General features: G+C 38.9%; 1 long non-coding RNA gene across 2 annotated transcripts in view; it reads right to left on the minus strand.

The window, feature by feature from the left end:
• The window catches only part of LOC120401819, a 56,256-nt gene extending 39,751 nt beyond the window's left edge, over positions 1–16,505 (minus strand). For both annotated transcript variants that reach the window (XR_005596762.1, XR_005596761.1), the window contains exons 1-2: positions 16,298–16,505; positions 11,821–11,901 (exon numbers count right to left, since the gene is read on the minus strand). This is a non-coding gene — a long non-coding RNA (uncharacterized LOC120401819). The remainder of the gene's footprint in view (positions 1–11,820; positions 11,902–16,297) is intronic.
• Positions 16,506–17,522: the final 1,017 nt, after the last annotated feature.

Genomic DNA, 17,522 nt, shown 5'->3' on the forward strand with positions numbered 1-17,522 from the left:
CCCAATAAAGCAGACAGACATCTCCCAAAGGCTAGTCAGGATTGTGTCATCTGGGACTCCAGCTCCCATATGGTATAATCATGCACAATATAAGAGTTCTGGCAGGTTTGATCTTGAGCTGTGTCCCAGAGGTAGGTTCCAATGAACTTCTCTTCTGACCCTGACCCTCATTATATAGTTAAAATGAGAGTTCTTTTTATCTATACCTTAACCAATTATTTTACTTAAAGCATAACGATATAATAAATCTAATCAATCACAACTGCCAATGGGCTAAAACAATTTTCCTAGCAACAGCAAAACCTCATAGTTTCTACTTATCAGCAAAAGCAAATTTAACAAGAAACTCGCACAGACACTCAGTAAGAAATTTGCAGAAACTCAAGGTTACCTTCTCTGTACTCCCTTCCATTCCCGTGAATCTGTGATTTTACTGTATCTATCTCTCTTAGTAATGCATCAGCTGCAGCTGGTATTTTCCCATCTGCCTGAGCCCAGGCCAAATTTTCCTGACTCTATAGTTTTGTTTCTAGCTTATGGTGGCTGAGCATACATGATGGCTATGGGTTATGCTAAGTCTATACACAGGATGGCTGCAGGTCATGTCAGGTCCAGGCTGACTTTGAAGGAGTGAGTGTGAGCCAGGGAGGTGCAAGAAGCAGGAGCAGTAAGGAGTTCCCTGGGAGAGGCTGCCAGATCCCTTAGGGTGCGGGGGAGGGGAATGGATGGGAGGACTATGCTGGGAGGAAAAGGGCCTCTAGGGACAATGCCCTGGGAGATGATGCTCAGCTAAAAGAGCATAGAAGAATCCTGCCATAGGAAAGAGGAGACATTGAAAGGAAAAGGGGAAAAATCCCTTGGAAGCTGTAGCCCAGGGTGGGCTGAGGGACTGTTTTGTTTTGGCTTAAATTTGGGAAATAAAGGTGCCTGGAAAGAGATGCTGAGTGTGGCAGTGGTTTCTTTGTGAGCTGGGGCGAAGGCCAATTTGTGACAGGGTCCCTCTGAAAATCTGGTTGGAGTAGGTGGTACCCACCTTGTAACTTTTAGCCCTATGGTTACAGTACTCACCTGGGAAGTGGGTGACAGGGTTCAATTCTCTCCTCAGCCTGATGGCAACAAACTATTTGAACAGGAATCTCCCAACTCTCAGGTAAGTGCTCCAATCACTGGGACATGGGATAGTCTGATATGTGGCTTCCTCTTTCTCTCCTGTTGAAACTGTTGATAAATAATGTCATTGAAGCAAGGGGATCTGGACGCTGGACCTCCCACATGGGTGCCCTAAACAACAGGTGAGAGAGTCACATGCTCCTTCTCTTTTCCCCATTGACTCTAAGGGCATGTCTACACTTACTTCTGGAGCGATCAATCCAGCAGAGGTCAATTTATTGCATCTAGTGAAGACACGATAAATTGACCGCTGAGCGCTCTCCCGTCGACTCTGGTACTCCACCAGAGTGAGAGGCACAGGCAGAATTGACGGGGGAGCATCATCAGTTGACTTCCCACAGTGAAGACACAGCGGTAAGTACATTTAAGTACATCGATTTCAGCTACATTATTCACATAGCTGAAGTTGCGTAACTTAGATAGATATCCCTGCGCCCCCCATCCCACCCAGTGTAGGCCAGGCCTAAGTATTTGCACAGAGTGGAAGAGCTTTAACAGGAGAGATTGAGGAAGACCCATGTCACATAGCATCCTCATGAAAGGTGAGAGACCTCTGTTTGAATCCTCTCTCTCTCATCAGGCAGAGGGAGTGGGTGCTCTAAGAGGCACTCTTCCTCCAGCTGTTGTGTGTGCAACTAGGCACGTGCCTTATTCTCACAGGAAATGCCATAGGCACCTAAGGTGCCTTTCTCCAAGAGAGGGGTTCCCAGTTCTGAATTGTAATTAAAGATACTGGGCTAGATGGACCTTTGGTCTGACCCATTAGGGCCATTCTTATGTTCTTATAGGTGTTGCAGTACATAAGTCCCTGTGTGGATATGGGCCAAGAAGTCTTGGTTGTTTCTACTGGTGCCCACCCCATGAGATATGCTAGGGAGGTCATTTTAAGCTTTATCTGAGGCTGCATAGAAGCACATATTCTAGGGTGTTTGCAGCGGTGAAACCCACTTTTGATGGTATTCTAACTGGTCTATAGCCCGCAACAAAGTGAGCATTGCTGGTATCTTGTGGTATTCCATTTTCATCCATTAGGGACCTGTAGCCCTGCATTATGCCAATGGAATGCAGTGAAACCCAGGTTTAATTCTAGTCCTTAGCTACCTGTGTTAGCAACAGCTATTTAAATTCAATCTTGCCCCTCAACCACCTTATTATTGCAAATATTGAATGAAAATTTAAGAATTCTCTAATTGAAGGAATAAATGTCCTAACTTCTTACAGTTAGAAATTCTGGTTTGCTAACCTAATATTTAATTCTTCTAATGTTTGTTAAACATTCAGGAGTATCAAGACTCAAGAGAGAAAGTACAGCACTCTTTAAAGTTAGCTGCATAAGCATTCAACTCAATCTCAGTCGTCTCAGGCTTCTGGAAAAATCTTGTTCACATTGCACATGCTTAAGGTCTAACCATATGCAATAGCCCAGTTATTCCCCCACTAACATCACAACATCTCTTTATCAGCATAGTCCCATGCAAGTACAATACCGAGCCTTGAAATGCTAATTTCCAAACATATTTAACAAACTTATTCATGTTGAGAATTTTATAAAACATCTATGAAAAATGTCACCGTACATAAATGAAATATGTTTAAAAATCCCATCCTATTTTCCTTGAAATACCATCCCATACTTCACTGCTTGCCAATACTTTTTAAGACATTCCAACTTCAGTGCGGAAGAACTTTTTCTTTGATAGTCAAGCAAAATCCTCTTTTCCAAAACTTTATCATATTTTAAATAACAGTGGATTTCCTTCTGGTATGATGTTGACTTAACTCAACATAGTTGCTCTGTCTATTGTTTTACCTTCCTTTACTCTATATACATACTAAGTATTAGTATATTAGGGAAGTTTGCATCACAACAAGATCTTTGTTTTTTTAATGCTTTTATTAGAGCAAGTTTAAAAAATTCAGATGCAGACTCGTTCATCAGAAAATAGGATTGGGTTCATAAAACATTTTGCAGAAACATTTAGTTTTTCCCACTTTGACCATTTACTAACTTTTGCCAGTTTGAAAACAGTAAAAAAGGTCTAAAAGGTGGGTTTTCTCCACTTTCCCCAGTTTTTATCTTTTCTTCCATTTTTCCAGAGGAAACATGGGGTAGAGGTGAGGGAAGAGGAGAGTAGAAAAGGCCAGGCAAAATAAAAGGGAACCCCACCCCCAAAAAAGATAAACCAAAGTAATATTGGTTTTCATTTAATTTTAAAATGTTGTTTGGAAACTTTTTAAAAAATGAAACATTGTTTTGACTCCTGCAGGAAATTTAAAAGTTTAAACCAACAAAGATTTTTTTTTCTGGTGGAAAATTCCATAGGGAAAAACAAATTTCATTTTTTTGACAAGCCTTATCTTTTCTCTACTTGTTTAAAACCTCTAACACAGATTCTAATCCTTACAGATTTAGTCAACCCTTCCTCCTTCTGAAATAGATAAATTGAGTGCCATGCAGTTTACAGCATGGATTTTTCATTGAGAACAGCTACAATTTAATTTGACGTCTATGTAAATATGAATAATCCCATGTAATCCCAATATTAATAATCCCAAGAATAAACTCTTGCATTGGTATCCTCTGCCAAATTTTATCTCCTACTGTTGTGTAGTACGCTATTATGATTCTAAGGAATGGTAGGAGGGAGAACAGCAAAACAAAGAATGGGATTCAAGAAGGCAGACTTTAGCAAACTCAAGAGTTGGTAGGTAAAATCCCATGGGAAGCAAGTCTAGGTGGAAAAACAACTGAAGACAACTGGCAGTTTTTCTAAGAGACATTATTAAGGGTACAAGAGCAAACTATCCCACTATGTAGGAAAGATAGGAAGTATGGCAAAAGACCACGCTGGCTTAATCAGGAGATCTTCAATGCTCTAAAAATCAAAAAAGAGTCCTACAAAAAGTGGAAACTAGGTCAAATAACACAAGTTGTAGGGACAAAATTAGAAAGGCCAAGGCACAAAATGAGATCAAACTAGCTAGAGACATAAAGGGTAACAAGAAAACATTCTACAAATACTTTAGAAGCAAGAGGAACACCAAGGACAGGGTAGGTCCATTACTTAATGAGGGGGAAAAACAATAACAGAAAATGTGGAAATGGCAGAGATGTTTAAATACTTCTTTGTTTTGATTTTAACCAAGAAGGTTGGTGGTAATTGGATGTCTAACATAGTAAATACTAATGCAAATGAGGTAGGATCAGAGGCTAAAATAGGGAAAGAACAAGTTAAAAATTACTTAGACAAATAAGTTGTCTTCAAGTCACCAGGGTCTGTTGAAATGCACCCTAGAATACTCAAGGAGCTAACTGAGGAGATATCTGAACCATTAGCGATTATCTTTGAAAAGTCGTGGAAGACAGGATAGATTCCAGAAGACTAGAAAAGAGCAAATATAGTGCCAATCTATAAAAAGGTGAGTAAGGACAACACAGGAAATTACAGACCAGTCAGCTTAACTTCTGTACCCGGAAAGATAATGGTGCAAATAATTAAGCAATTAATTTGCAAACATCTAGAAGATAATGGGATAAGTAACATTCAGCATGGATTTGCCAAGAACAAATCATGTCAAACCAACCTGATAGCCTTGTGGATGGGGGGAAGCGGCAGACATGGTATATCTTAACTTTAGTAAAGCTTTTGATACTGTCTTGCATGACCTTCTCATATACAAACTAGGGAAATGCAACCTAGGTGGGTGCATAACTGGTTGGAAAACCATTCTCAGAGAATAGTTATCAGTGGTTCACAGTCATACTGGAAGGACATAACGAGTGTGGTCCCGCAGGGATTAGTTCTGGGTCTGGTTCTGTTCAATATCTTCATCAATGATTTAGATAATGGCATAGAGAGTACACTTATAAAGTTTGTGGACAATACCAAGCTGGGATGGAGTGCAAGTGCTCTGGAGAATAGCATTAAAATTCTAAATGATCTTGAGAAATGGTCTGAAGTAAATAGGATGAAATTCAATAAGGACACATGCAAAGTACTCCACTTAGAAAGGAACACTCAGTTGCAAAAATACAAAATGCAAAATGACTGCCTAGGGAGCAATATTACGGAAAGGGATCTGAGGGTCTAAATATGAGACAACAGTGTAACAGTGTTGCAAAAAAGGCAATCATTCTAGGATGTATTAGCAGGAGTATTGTAAGAAAGACCCGAGAAGTAATTCTTCTGATTAGGCCTCAACTGGAGTATTATGTCCAGTTCTGGGCACCACATTTCAGGAAAGACGGGGACAAATTGGAGAAAGTCCAGAGAAGAGCAACAAATATTATTAAAGGTTTAGAAAACATGACCTATGAGAGAAGATTGAAAAAATTGGGTTTGTTTAGTCTGGAGAAGAGAAGACTGAGAGGGGACATGACAGCAGTTTTAAAGTACTGTTCATAAAAGGTTGTTACAAGGAGGAGGGAGAAGAATTGTTCTTCTTAACCTCTGAGGATCGGACTAGAAGCAATGGGCTTAAATTGCAGCAAGGGAGGTTTAGGTTGGACATTAGGAAAAAACTTCCTCACTGTCAGGGTGGTTAAGCACTAGAATAAGTTCCCCAGGGAGGTTGTGGAATCTCTATCATTGGAGATTTTTAAGAGCATGTTAGACAAACACCTGTCAGGGATGGTCTAGATAATACTTAGTCCTGCCATGAGTGTAGGGGACTGGACAAGAAGACCTCTCAAGGTCCCCCCCAGTTCTACAATTCTATGATTTCCTATTTCATGGGGGTTTTGTGAGTGTGAAGATAACATGGTAAGGGGCAGGTGCATAAAAGTATCTAAAATTCACCTCTCATAGTCCCCATAGTCCTATGATTCTATGATTAACATTTATCTTTATTTTTCCCCAATTTTAAAAATACATGTATCTTTATAGGCTTCTATCCCCAGAAGAAGGATTACGCTGTTCAACCTGAGTGCCTTACCTACTCCTCAGTCAATCACAACTAGATTTTAGTAAAGAAAAAAAAAAGAAACACTTTCTTCTATGGCTTCCTTCCAACTCACATGAACCACTCACTTCCTGGTAAAATCCTTGATGGGGTCCGGACAGGAAAATGAAGAACCCAGAAAACTCCTACTTCATTATCAAGAAACAATCCTTCAGCTCATACACAGGCAGCAACCTATCAAGAGTCACCTCAACCAAAACAACCAGTAACCTTAAATTGATCTTCCTGCTGTTCCCTTCCCAGATAGGTATTTTTGAGTGCTGCTAGACTTGTGTGAACTATTTCAGGTGCAAGTAAAATATGTTGAATATGTTGAATCCTATACACTTCATAAAATGTTAGGGAAAGTATCACATTTAATACATACTGTACCAGTTTATCTAGGAAATAATGGCTTTAAAATGAAGTTGACTAGTTGAAAAATGATAATTTCCTTTTAGTCAATTTGGTCCTATGCCAAAAGGACTCTGGCAACATTAACAGATTATTGCTCAAAACAGGGCAGCTTCTCTGAACAGTACAACCCAAATCAAGAACAGAAACCATAATAAAACCCACCAGACAAATAATTTGAAAGGCAAAGAAGCATGACACTTGTAAGGTAGGTGCACTAGAAGTGGAAAGAGAAGCAAATTCAACACTGAAGTAAGTGGGCTTAATGCTGTTGTATTCCTCTTACACCAGGCCATTTGTCCCAAAGCTGTTAAAGGTGGGCTCTTCCAATGGCTGATGAAATTGAGTGATCTAAAACCAACAGGAAGTAAATCAAAAGCTTTCTTGTAACACCTATTTTACAAAGAAACACGATTACTCTGAACCATTACCTGCAACTGAGAGAATTTCAATTCTCCAGTGTGCAGTGGGAAGCCCTTTAATTTTTGCCTTTCTAAATAAGCTACCCTAGAAACATTACAAAGATGTTTCAGAGAGAATCCATGTTAATAGCAAGGGGAGACTGAAAAGTTCAAAGACAGAATTGGAAAATTTAAAATGGTGATTCTTTGCTACCCACAAGTACCAAAAATTATTGCTTCCCTGCACACCCACCGTGTGAGCAGTTTGAGTGTTAATTGTTCCTACTCTAGTCTTCTGAAAAATCTATAGAGGAACCCTGTCTGGATAATGAAACAGTCCCTTCCAAATACACTCCTTTTCTTCCTTGGTAGATTTACAACTTCAGGAGTAGAGCTGTGTAAAAATGCCTAGTTTCAATTCTCCCTATTGCAAGGAGGCAAAGATCCTGCACTCTATGTGCTCTCATTTATTTGAAAATTTGAGTTCACCTGAAACTTCAAATTCACCTGAACAAATGCCTTGGTGGAACTCCACAATAAAACCAAAATTCACCCCACCTTACACACAGCCCTGCTTCCCTCAATAGCATCTGTCTTTGCCAACCACAGCCCACACAAATCCTTCTCTGCTTCTCTGTTCCCCTGCCTCTCAAGAGGTGCCCAGCTGACTTGCCTTCTTTGGATGGCAGGAACAGCAAGAAAGGCCTACACTGCTCACCCAAATCCCTGGTATCTGCTAGAAGTCAAGCAGATTGATAAGGTCCATTTCCATAGTACAATTCTGTAGCACAATGTTTGCTGAGACATCCCAAGGCACACTGGGCACAGGAATGTCTCAGCATGGGGATTTCTTAGGCCAGTGCAATACTACTTCTATATACTTTTAGAGGCAGTGCAAAAATCACCCATGAGGCCTGTTTCTTCCTCTAGCACCCCAGCACCCAGCCCACCACATGCAGCTGTTGCTGCTCACTCCTCTCATCTTGACAACCCTTTCCCTCATATCTTCCAGTTCTTCCTAGTTACAAAGAAAAATGTACTTTATCATCGCTACTACCAGCCTTGGAACTTCAGCTACTACAAGGTTTAGCATGTGCATGCTTAGCTACAGGGTTAATGGGCCAGTCCCTTAATCTTTTTTAAAAACAAAAAAATTCTTGCTGCAGTGGAAAGAAATAGGTAGATCCCACTCCTTCTGAATATACCTAGTATTCTGTGACAGGCGGAAGACCTATTTTGTTATGCTACCTCCTGTGCCAATGATACAGAAAAGGGAGAGCTTTCCAGCAACCCTGTAAAGAAGGTTTAAGTTGGGATGGGGTGGGATAGTTTTTACTTAAAATGTAGCAGGAGATCAGGGGAGACAGGGTGCCGAAAGGTTTTAGGCAGCTGCTCTGCAGTGAAGCAGCAGGACAGATAGAGTAGCTAGAGGGATGACACTGTTTTCCGTATTCTAATAAAGTTAGAAGAAAGTGACACTGAATCTTAACCATTGTCCCATGACAGATGCATGGTTAGGAGCGCTCATGCCAAGGCAAAGCTCCTGGTTTTCTTCAGATCTTCAAACAATGAAAATATAAGAGAATGTTAATGGTAACAGTCAAATTTCTGACTGTATGCTGTGAAGTAGCTGCTTCAGATGTATTTCAAAGTATAGCAGAATCAAATATTATTATGTAGCACTTACTGTTTTCTATAAATCGGTCAATTTTACCTTCTGTAATATATATGTATCTCATATATATTACAGATATAATATATATAACAGCAGGAAAAAATGCTTGTGTAGTTGTAGTGCAGATAGTGCAGGCAGAGTATAGAAAAAGTTCAGAAAACACATTTCTGTCCACAGAAAAGTGATGCTAGTTTTTATTGGAGGATATGAGCAAAATAATCTCTATTCATTTTGAAATTGCAAAACCAGAATAAGTATACTCTATACTGCCAAATTTCAGCGTGGTCCTGTACTTCTGCGGAGATGTACCATGGATGAATCTGAACCCACATCCTCTTATTAAAATCAGCTAACAAATATTCTGCTGACTGGACTGCCATCAGTGATAAAATGTGGTGAGGCTTTCCGGGACTTATAACTCAGGGTCCATAAAACATGCTGACAAATGTCTACATATTTCTACAGCGACACTACTGAGCGCAGCAGGATCCGCAAACCCCACTGTAGGGTGATCCAATGCTTTTGGAATTCAATGTGACTATGGACAGCTCTAAGTTATGCAATCTTCACTTTGTACTAGATGTTGCTAGAAGAATTTCTCTTTTGTTTAATATCAACTTTTTTTCTAGACTTCACTCAATTCAATCACATGCAATCTTGTCAACCATCAAATACATATCTCCAAACTAGCCCATGCATTCATCCACATAAATCATGCATTCATCGAGGTTACAAGAACTATTAAAAACATCAAAAACTTTGAAATATCTATATATTAAATCACATCTTTTTCATGAGATTTTGAATAAACGGCAATTGACATAAAAATTGTAACCTTCTTCTTTATCCTTTGCATTAAAAAAGAAAAAATAATGGCAAAATATTTCAATGCACTGTTGCAGACATATGTATGGTAGCACAGGATCTATATCTTCATCAACACACTATCAACAACATTTTGGTTTACTTTGTTTGCAGCCATGGTAACTTGTGGTCACAACAAATTCTCATGCCTAAATGGCATACTAGTTAGTACATGCAGCTTATTTTTGCAGAAAGTTGTTATATATCATAGCCCATGCTATGCCTTACTACAAAAGGTAGCATGTCACTTTAAAAAATATATTATGGTGACATATTTTGTGTGCATTTTTAAGTTACATTTCTCAAGTCAGTCATGTATACACTTGCTTAGTAAATGTAATAAGCCATGAAAGAGATAATTAGGTTGTTGATTGTTTATGGAAAAGAAACATTAATTTTCTTTAGTTTGAGTACTACTGTAATTTGTGGCTAACACTTGGTTTTTCCCCCCCATTAATATTGCAAAAGGCTATTTGCTGCAGGCAAAGATATTAATGTTACACTTTCAATGCAGTCTGCAATTTTCCTGTCAAAACATATTACAGGACAAATGAAATTCCAGAATAAATCAGATCTTGGCATATTGTTATCATTTATCTTTTAAGTTCCCTATATGGGGACACAGCAATTGAGTTGATATGATGCACAATTCTTATATAGGGAACAATCCCGCCAAACTGTGGGGGTCTTCAATTCCCATCAACACAGTACCTAGTAGTTTTAGGCCTGTAAATAATAGCTGCTGTATACTGAAAGCATGATGACGTTTTTATAAGTTAGTTCAAATGCAGTCAATTTTTAATCTTTATATAGACCTGTTCCTTAGAGTGTCAGTTTGGACTCTTTAGATTGGCCAGTTGGATGTTTTTAATGATGTCACACAGGAGCAGTGACTGGTCCAGAAAGGAAAAACAAAAGCAAAAACCACTCCTTTCCCCACCCCTTACATTCTAAGCCTTTGTCCATTTCTAGATCTGAAATCAAACAAGATCTAAAATATTTAGGTGTTTATTTCCATGTTCTGTCCATAATCACAAGGTGAAGGGGCTGAAGTAACAATACTTAACTTTTATATATGGGAGTATTTTATACCTTTGCAGTGTTTACAACCACTAATTCTCAGCATGCCTCAGAGGTAGTGTAGGTTAGTATTATACCCATTTTACAAATGGAAAAATTGAGGCAGAGAGGTTAAATGAGCTACCTAAGGCTACCCACTGAATCAGTAGGAGAGCCCCCATTACCTCTCATGAGGATCCTGGCTCGTGGACACATCTGACTCCACTAGAGCGTACTGTTTCTCTCACACAGGTTCCACTCCATCTTGCAGATTCAGGAGGTAAGGGTAATTCTAATAAGCATCTGAATTTCCAGGCAGATTGGACCATTTATGAGCCAAGTAATAATTACAGATGGGCTATTTCACCTACAGATTATTTGTTTGAATCAAGCCTTTGCCGATGGTTGTTCAGCAAGATACTGATAATCAGAATGTACATTCAGGCACACACATGCTATTACAGCTTTAATGTTGTTTTATTAAGAGAGCTGCAGCAGTTGATTGCTTACGTAGTCTTACCAATCTTGCCTACGTGCCAGGGACAAAATCCTGGTTCCATTAAAGTCAATAAGAATTTTGCCATTAACTATAGAGGGGCCAGGATTTCACCCCAGTAGTAGTATTTTTGAAGTTCTCAGGTTATGACAATATGTATCCTATATAACAGCATTCTGTAATGAGGGACTGATTTTGCCACAACCATAGTCCATTAAATGTCTCAAAGTCTGTCCAGAGTAAAATCTGACTGCTAAGAGCTCTTCTCCAGAACTTGTCTAAAGACCAATTTGCATCTTGACCTTATGATCTAAATATCAATAAACTGGCACGTGAAAGTCAATTGGGATAATCTGGCTTGAAAATTTTTCATTGTCTCATTTGATTCCTGTCTTCCTTACCTGAAGTTAAACACACAGATTCATTTAGGACATAAGTGATCAGTTAGAACTCTAGGATTTTTTTCTAAGAGGTTCTTGTCTCTATCAGGTGTTTGGTTGGATGGTGAACCATAAATATTCACTTCCCCATCCTGCAGAAATGCAATGTGTTATTTTGGACTTTCAAGTGCATCCAACAGATTTCTGCATCTACTTGTTCATTTCTGGTATCATTCAGTAAATGGTCCAACCTCAGGGATACTAAATGCTAGAAATTCATGCAGTGCAAAATTGAACTGCTCTGTACAGTTTCCCCTACTTGAAAAAAAATGGGGCTAAGACCTCTCTAGAGTGGTGTGAGCTTTGTAAACTGCTTTGACCATGAACAGTGCTGTGTGAATGCTAAACATTGTAACATACCCATGGCTGCTGAAGATCTTCACAGTTGTTACAAAGCAGAAGGCATAGAACTTATTCCTCTTGTTCCGAAATCCTAGAGTCCTATTGCTTGAAATAAAGGACAAAAATGTTGGTGTGTCAGCAATATATTGCCCCAGACATAGCATCATAACTGTTTAAGTATCCAGTACATGGCATGGATACTATGTAGTATCTCTTCATAGTATTATGTGGATGGCTGAAATAGTAGTTCAGTCTTTTGCTTTTTAATATTAAATGCTGCAAGAACAGCAAGAAGAATCCATAAAAAATACTTCTGTGATGAACTTCTAAAAGATAACAGCAAATACTAGGACACAAACATATGTTAGGGATCAGGGTAGTGCACTTAATGCTCTTTCCTTACAATGAATTGCTCATATTTGGTACAGTGAGAGCTTCCCAAGAAGCAGGACTTAATACCATTTTTTCCTGATTGGCAAAAGTTCCCTATTAAAAACAAGCTGAAATGACATTTAGTTAGGTGTTCAGTGAATGACAGCAGCTACTCCTCACTGCCAAATCTCCATCCAGCTAGCCTACAGACATGATGTTTTTTGGAATGTGCTTTGATGGTGATACAGACTGTCTGACTAGATCAACACAGACAGTTGAAGCAGATAGAATTCAAAAATCTACTTCTATTTTTAGTCAACTTCATGAAGTTTGAGAGGGGGAAAAAAGACAATAGTTGAATTATACCCTAAAGAACACTGATCAAAGAGGAGTTTGAATTCAAACATTGACTATTTTTAATAACTAGAAGGAAAGACATACATATTAAATAAAAGAACATTAGAAAGTAAATCATGTTAACTTCGAAGAATCACATCAGACACACCATCAGGGGCTCGTACACCTGCACATCTACCAACGTGATATATGCCATCATGTGCCAGCAATGCCCCTCTGCCATGTACATTGGCCAAACCGGACAGTCTCTACGCAAGAAAAAAATAAATGGACACAAATCTGACATATCAATCATAAACAAAAAAAACCAGTGGAACACAACAACCTTCCCTCTAACCACTTGAGAGACAACTTTGAGCAATTTTTAAAAAAAAAAAAAAAAAACAAAAAAGAAAGAGAGACTGCTGAACTAACTTGAATTAATATGCAGATATACAACACTTAACTGTGGTAAAAAAGAAAGGGGGGGGGTGGTCAATTTACACCAATTATTGATATTTTTTTCTATTTTTCCTTCTCCTCACACTCTCTATGGGCCATCTTAATTATCATTTAAAAAATTTTTTTTCCTGCTAACGATAGCTCATCAATTCATTAGATTAGACCTGTTGGTTGGCATGCATCCTTCCTTTCTTGTCTGTTCTGTGTATATATATCTCTCCTGTCTGTGTGTTCCATTCTATGCATCCGAAGAAGTGAGCTTTAGCTCTAAAAGCTAAAAAAATTAAATAAAATTGTTTTTTTTTTTTTTTAAGTTTTTTTTTTTTCTTTTTTAAAACAGCAAAGACATTAGAAATAGCAAACATACTATAAGAAGCTGCAGAAATATAGTAAAGGACAATAGCAATTTGCACTTCTACACTGCCTTTCATTCAAGTCCTCAAAGTGCTTAATAATAATTCTGTCCATTTTACAGAATGGCCAAGTGAAGCCCAGAGATATTACAGTCAAACTTTTCTAACTGGCTACTGTTTTGGAAGCCCAGCTTGAGACACTTGAAAACTACGCCCAGGAACACACCCCGGAAGTGCTACTACAATTCCTGCTAAACACAGTGGGACTTGTACTTCTCAGCACCTCTGGATAAACAAAAATAAATCAAGCAAACAAATATCAGAAACAAGGTATCCAAAGCTAGATATCCCAAACTATAAAAACTGTGGTTTTTGTCTCTTGCTGAATAGCACACTGTGAGTGAATACAGAGGCAAGAATAAAACTCAAGATTCTCTCTGTGTGTATTAAGAAGAGAAACGGAGAAAAAAACAGGTTATATAATTAAAGAACAAAATGAAAGCCAAGGCTTATACATTATTGATAAAACACTTCTGATCTAGCATCCTACTTAACAGTCCTCTAAGAAATTGGATACTTAAGGGACACTACTGTTAAAAGGACATTGAATTGTTCATTCAGTCCAAGAAGCAAATAAATATTAATATTTTTATTTCTACATAAATTCTGCTTAGGCATGCTATAAACCAAAACAAACAACAACTAAAACATACTGGGGTGGAAATTCTACAAATCAAGTTTAGTTTCCAATAGGCTTTAATTCCTCATGCCAGAAGGCCTTGCTCATATACTCAGGAGCATTTTTGTTTTGTTTTGTTTAACGGTGTTATTTTTAAACAAGGATTTTTGGTGCTCACAGACTTGGGGTCATCTTTGACTCCTCTCTTCTCCTCCAACAATGATGTCTCCACCTGCTGTAAGTTACTGTAGATTCACTGAAACTAATTGAGATACATCTGCTTACATCAGAAGCATGACCCAAAGTCTTCTGAAATCAATGGGAATTTTTCCATTGTCTTCAAAAGGCTTTGGATCAAGCCCAGTTGAGCTTTGATGTGACTAAATCTCTCCACGTTTTCCTCTATATTATCTCAAGAATCAATCATAGAGTCATAGAATCATAGAAGATTAGGGTTGGAAGAGACCTCAGGAGGTCATCTAGTCCAACCCCCTGCTCAATGCAGGACCAACACCAACTAAATCATCCCAGCCAGAGCTTTGTCAAGCCGGGTGTCAGGGTTCCCTTCCCACTCTGAACTTTGGGGTACAGACTTGGGGACCCGCATGAAGACCCTCTAAGCTTATTTCTACCAATTTGGGTTAAAAACTCCCCTATTCCTAGGATTAAGTAACACTGCCACCACCAAGTGATTTAAACATTTAGGGAGGACCACTTGTAGCCCAGCCTTCCCCAAATATCCCCCCAAACCCCTTTTCCTGGGCAGGCTTGAGTATAATCCCCCAAGCCCCTATACTCCCTTTCCTGGAAAGGCTTGAGAATAATTTCCTCACCAATTGGTACAGGTGAACACAGACCCAAATCCTTGGATCTCAAAACAATGAAAAAAATCAATCAGGTTCTTAAAATAAGAATTTTAATTAAAGAAAAGGTAAAAGAATTACCTCTGTAAAATCGGGATGGTAAGTACTTTACAGAATAACAAAAGACTCAAGAACATAGAGGATCTCCCCTCTAGGCAAAATCTTAAAGTTACAAATCCAGGGATAAACCTCCCTCTAGACAAAACCTCCCTCTAGACAAGGAAAATCACAAGCCAAAATAAAAGTAAGCTAATGCATTGCCTTATTATTACTTACTAATTCTAATTGAGTTGGATTGCTTGCCTTCTTGATCTGTCTCCAGCAAGCACACAGAACAGATAGACAAAGAACAGTCAAAACAAAGCCTTTTCCCCCTCCCCAGATTTGAAAGTATCTTGTCCCCTTATTGGTCCTTTTGGTCAGGTGCCAGCTAGGTTACCTGAGCTTCTTAACCCTTTACAGGTAAAATGATTTTGTGCCTCTGGCCAGGAGGGATTTTATAGTACTGTATACAGAAAGGAGGTTACCCTTCCCTTTATATTTATGACACCGGGCCTTAAAATCCTCTGAGGATGGAGATTCCACCATCTCCCTAGGTAATCCTTTGCTGCCCATCCCCACCAACAAAATCCTTGTCCAGATCTGTATCATTTTACACCATAAATATACAACATCCCTCTCTGTTGTTCCTGACCCTCAACTCACCCTGAGAATGCAGCTGCAACACTGATTTTTCCTGGCCAATGCAATCACCATCTCCTCGTTCTTCAAATTCTTTTGCTATCCTCCCCTTCACCCTCAAGCTCCTTGTGATTGTCTTTGAGGCCCTGAAACTTCACATTGTGAGGATAAACTATAAGAACTGTTGCAGAAATGCATATTATTTTTATGTTTTTATAAAGAAGAGACTCCGTTGCAATTTTAGTGGGAACTAGGTATCCAAATCCCTCAGCAATTTTGAAAATTTCAGGGCTTGATTCTCATCTACACTACTTTTTTTTAATGGTAAAGGGGCTTTAGTTTGGATGAAACTGTAATTTATAAGACATCTTTGAGCCTGAATATAATTTACACCCACTTTAGAACTCCTTTACAGTGACGAAGCAATGAAAAGTGGCTAGAGTGTACACGAGAACCAGGCTTTCTGTCTTAATGTAGATATTTTTCTTGGAAAATAAAATATAAGAAACTATGTGATCAGTACAAATGCATTTTCTGTGTGTGAGAGAATGGATATCAAGAATAAATTAAGGATTAGTTTGATGCTGATGTTTACATTGTATGAGACCATGGGAAGGAAAGAGGAGACGGAAAAGAAAAAACAACAGATGTAACGTGGCAACAAGAAAGGCAACACTATTCTACTGTATTTCAGTGGGAAGGCAAGTGAATACTATTCCATGCACTAGAGTATATGAAAGATTATTTACCTTCTGGATGTATGATAAACTAATTAAATCTTGCTAGGATGTAGCAGATGATTCATTAAAGAGATTTTCGTAGGCTTAGGGGAGATTCCATCCATATTTATCTGACAGCAAACCTTAGGTTGACAGAGAGTGAGCACCAGTTTGGATACAAAACATCCTGCTTCCCTGTTGCCAGCAGCTGCCAGATCTAGGTGAAGGTCAGAGCTCTCACCCGCTATTGTGTAGTAACGAAAGAGAAATAATTTAAGTTAACATCAACATGTTAAGAAAATTAATGAACATTGTCAATAGAGTTGATTGTCTTGTCAGACTGCTTCCCACCTAAAGGATCTTACAGAATACAGACTGTTTCAGGAAGCCCAAGGATTTGTCTAATGGAAATTATACCTAAGGGCCAAATTTCCTTTCACTAGGTTAATGTTCCTACCGGTCCAGGGAAGAAAAGACTGTTTATTTTTCTCATATACTTCCTGCAGTGTAAATTCTCTTAGCAGCAAAAGAATGCCTGGGAGGTGGGACGGACTAGAAACTATGTCCCTCAAAAAGAGCCTTTGGGAATTCTGAAAATCATGCACCCTGAAAATGGGGAGAGGGACTGATTCCCGGGCTTCCTATTTGTAATACATTTCCAAATATGGGGCTCAACAGTGAAAGTGGTGTGTGAAGAACTCCCACTGAAGTAAATTGCACCACAATGAGAGAAACCTGTATTTGGGACTGAATTTTCATGAATCCCAAAAGCCAGAGCCTCTACCAGGTAAGGAGGGAGGGCAAGGAGAAGTTGAGGGAATTCTCATAATTAAAATTTACCAGTCATTTGACACTGTAATTTACTAGCTATTTGGCTCTCTACATAATTTCATTTTACTAGTCACTTGGCTCCCTGCTTTATCTATTAACTATACTTTTTGTGCCAACTTGTTTAATCACTATGTCTTTCAGTCACTAATCCACCACTGCCATGCCTCAGCACTCCTCCTTCAGCACACCTACATGTCCTCTTCCATTCTTTCTTTCCCCTTCACTCTTATCAATTAGTCCTCCCTTCCTCACTGCCCCACCCACTTCTGCCCCTCGGCCTCCTCATTGTCCTTGCATCTTACAATATGTTCCTACCCATGGTCCTCCTGCTCTGGCTAACCTCACCAGGTCCCCCACTCTTTGAATCCATCCATCACCTCTCCCTCCTCCTTTGCATTAAATTTCAGCACCTTGTCATTGCATG

Source organism: Mauremys reevesii, linkage group 3 (genome assembly GCF_016161935.1).
Source record: "Mauremys reevesii isolate NIE-2019 linkage group 3, ASM1616193v1, whole genome shotgun sequence".
In the NCBI taxonomy this organism is placed as follows: Eukaryota; Metazoa; Chordata; order Testudines; family Geoemydidae; genus Mauremys; species Mauremys reevesii.